At 33.7% G+C, this 4264-nt stretch overlaps 1 long non-coding RNA gene across 1 annotated transcript; it reads right to left on the reverse strand.

Annotated features, from left to right (window-relative positions):
- Nucleotides 1-1747: 1747 nt before the first annotated feature.
- On the reverse strand, nucleotides 1748-3713 carry LOC144550875 (uncharacterized). Its single transcript, XR_013510725.1, has 2 exons — nucleotides 3453-3713; nucleotides 1748-2016 (listed from the first exon to the last, which is right to left on the reverse strand). It is a non-coding gene; the product is annotated as an uncharacterized LOC144550875 (long non-coding RNA).
- Nucleotides 3714-4264: the final 551 nt, after the last annotated feature.

Raw genomic sequence — 4264 nt, forward strand, 5'->3', positions numbered from 1 at the left:
TTGCTGTGTTGGTAGTGGCGCCAGACTTTTCACCGGGGATAAACAAAATAAATTATTACTATTTTATTTAAATTATTAAACTCATTATTAAAATATTATTAACTAATTTTCATTGGAAGCGAAATTGGTAATTGACCATGAATCAAAATCGAAAAAAATCGATAGAAATCGACTAAATCTGATTGAAAATTATTAACACAAAAAATTAATCTAAAGAATTCAAGTGTTAATTAAACTTTATTTTGAAACATAGTTCACAAGACTCTTCTATTAAAATTCAGTCTATTTTTTAACAGTTAACCTAACAAAATATTTTAATGCATTATATTAAATTTCATAATATTACTTTGTCAACATTTTATTAGTCCATTCCTTTGAAAAAGAAGTAACAGGTTTATTGTGGTCCCAATATCAGACCATTAATCACACTCCTCTTGTCGTTAGATTTCGAAATAGCTTGATGAAAGACTATCAAATTTGCAGCAACTCGGCCAATTTCACTGATTGAGAGCTTTGACTTAATCATGGGTAGGCAAAACTCAAATCTAGAGATAGAAAAAGCCCAGCTCTAAACCAACTATATACGAACTTGGTACTATTTTCAAAATCCACGGACTGCCTACTGTTGGATGTAGGTAGCTCCGCGCCTCCGCCAATGAGTGTTAGCCGACAATATATATACAAAGTTTTTTTTTTTTTTTTTAAATCCTTGGCGGTGACTACCAAGTTGCATTAATATAGATGTGTTTATTACAACGAGTTCATAAGAGAACTATACAACTCTAAGCACAGAAAAAAGAAAAAGTAAAACTACATCAAGGTGTTAATGCACGAATTCTACTCGGTTGCCCCTCCAACGACATTGCATCCATAAACAATTTTCCTCAGATATCAACAACGCCAACTGTCTTGGAGGCAGTCTTCTGTTCTTGCAAAGGAACTCATTTCGTTGTTTCCAAAGTTACGTAAAAGTTTCATATAGGGCTTGAGTTGCTAATCAATAATTTCATAGTTTTGCAGTTTCATATATTAATTTGGATCATGTACATGTAAAATATAATGTATTTATTTTTTGCAAATTTTACTATTGTATTAAATTTGGTGCACGTACTACACAATTAATCAATAGACAAAATGACAAATAAATGTGGGCAAGATCCTCATTTTTACTCAAAAAATAGACAAAATGACAACGTTGTTTTCCATTACAAATTTTTTTTTTTGACACTATTTTAAAAAAACTTTTAAGATTCCAACCTTAGATAATATATAAATGACGTGAGGATTTAACGAATTAATTTGACTATTAAAATGACTTCTATTTGTAGCATATATAGATAAATATATAAAAAAAAATCAAAATAAAAGCCAGCCTATTAGTCACTTCTTATTTATTTTATTTTATGTGTGTAGTAATTAATTGACAAATGAGAATATTATTCAGTGACCAAATATTACAGAAAGTACCTTCAATATTAGAAAAATAAGGAAAAAGGAAAACCTGTTTTGTACTTGAACATTAACATTATGAAATATATATAGGACCGATGCCAGAATTGAATTAAAAAAGAGAAAAGGTTCTTGTCCACTGACGTTTGTCCACCATCTGTCCACAGCGTTATCCGGTTTTCACTTTCTAACTGTCACACCCCAAACCAGGAGTTCTGGATTAAGGTGTGATCAACCTCGCCTCGTGCTTAATTAATCATTAAGTACGCAAGGCTAATCATAAATAATAAATCAAACAGCAGCGGAAGCAACATAATATAAATATCAAGCATCAGTCACATAGCAAATAAATAAACATACACATACATAACATATAATTCGATCCATCTCGGATCCAAATAACACCATCTATAGAAGGGGATACATGATCTATCGAACCCGTATATATAACACAGAAAATACGGGACTCGTAAACCTAATCAAAAGCCTAACCCTAACTAGGTCAAGTGATGTGGCCCTCGGGGACAGCTCCTGACATTTCCTGCTGCGGACCGCCAGAACCTGTACCTAAAGCCCACGAAACAACTTGTGGGTGAGCGACGAATCGCCCAGTATGTGACCCAGAATTATCCCCTCAGGGATCCTCTACGGCCAAAGCACTTTTATTTTATAAAATGAATACAATTAAAAATATGCACATGTGTGAACCTATATTAATATCTAATAGAACTTATAATACTTTTGAATGATGTCATGATGCGATTATTCTATTATGCCAACATGCGAAATAAACCCAAAATAAAATCAAGGTGTAATATCGGATACAAATCAAATCGGAATCCAGTACTCATTGCACTGTGTGTCCAAATACAATAATAATAATAATAATATGGATAAAGTAAATCACCCTGTGCCGTGCCAATAGGATCAAAAGAATCGAATAATATAATCCAAGGACTGTGATCAGAGTGCAATGATACACGTTGCCTAGTGGCATCGAGCATTGCTCCACAAGAACTGCACACTAGCCGATGGTTATACCTTTACCAAAAGAATCTGAATAATATAATCCAAGGACTGTGATCAGGGAACAATGATACACGTTGCCTAATGACATCGCGCATTGCCCACAAGAACTGCACACTAGCCGATGGTTATACCTTTACCAAAATCCGATGTGTCATCTCACCTAACGATTCATCACCCAAACATATCCAATAGGAGAAATCATACAATGCAAGTCGTAAAAAGTTAATCTCTTTCCTCATGAGCAGAAGAGAACTCTACCGTCCGGCCAGACCAATAGGACACCACACATGGATTCTACCCAAACCGGTGCTAGAACCTCGTACAAGATTCTACCCAACACTACCCGGCTTGGAATCCCGTTTTGGATTCTACCCAAACCGGTGCTGGAACCCCGTACAAGATTCTACCCAACACTACCCGGCTTGGAATCCCGTTCTAGGCAAAGTAGCTCCTAATGTAGGGAAGGAATAAATCCCGAATCGTCCGTGCCTCAGGGCTCGAGTCCGGCCCGCACGCAATGGTAAAATGAATCGAAAAGAATACATAATCAAGTTTATACATATAATATAAATCCTAAAGCCATCCAAGGATCAAGTGACCCTCAGCTCAGTGGCTGTCGGGCCGTCCCATGCCAAGTGACACCAAGACGGAACGAAGTCACTCGGCTCTGCTCAGCTCTCACCAATGCATGCGTATGCACGTAAAATAATAATATAGTCTTCTACGAGAAGAAGACAGCTAATAACCTAATATTCTAATAAGATATATATATAATATTATTTAATTACTCTACTCTTAAAATACAGTAAATTTGAGTTTTTCAGGGTTTATGCAATTCTACCTACAGTGCAGAAAGGATAAACATGCTCTAAAGTTTTAATCCAACTACTTAAAAATAAAGTGCGAATGTCAGGTCAGATGGAACGACTGGTAAGAGTACGCCCACGAACGAAAATAATTCAGATATCCCACACCTGTAGGGCTGGAGTCTCTGTCGCTAATAATCAGCGTGCTCCGCGTATGCTCCGAACTGCGGGTCAACTGGATCAGTCCACGGATCAGACTCGTACTGAATTTGCGAATCTGAAATTACGTAATTATAACTAATTAAGATCTACTCTAATTTGTTCTAACTCTCGCCCCCAATTAATGTGTAAGTCAAACTCTCAAATACTTCGATTTTATAAAGATTACCGATTCAGCCAGTCTGACTGAACTGGTTAGTCAAATATTAATTATTTACTTTGATCTAAATTAATCTAAATTTAATTCCAAAATAATTTATATTTTTAATAATTTAATTTGAAGATAAATTGCTTGTAAAAATTCTAATGTTGAAATATTCGCAAAGATAATTATTTGTGAGTTACGGTAATTTTAAGCATGTCTTACCTATTAATATATTCTAATTACTTATCTATTTTATTTATTTTAGCTTAACTATAATTATTTTAAATCGGTCGAAATGCGGTTTCGAAAGTTAACTTATTATTAAATTTCTAATGCTACTATTTTTATAAACACACACAAATTATGTAATTATTACTAAACTAATAAGTATTAAAATATACTTTTATTTATATTATAATTTAGATATGTAAATTGGTTTTACAAAATTTTAGAAAAGAAATGTTTACCTATTTTACACGTTTTTCTAATTATTTCTAAGTTGAGCAGTTCGTTATTTTATAACTACTCTAATTCTACGTGTAATTAGTCGTTTCGAATCTAAGTCAAAAATAAATAATTTTCATTGCTAATTAATTGTCCTTTATTAATTAGCAAC

The sequence above is a fragment of the Carex rostrata genome, chromosome 1 (assembly GCF_964058835.1).
Source record: "Carex rostrata chromosome 1, lpCarRost1.2, whole genome shotgun sequence".
NCBI lineage: Eukaryota > Viridiplantae > Streptophyta > Magnoliopsida > Poales > Cyperaceae > Carex > Carex rostrata.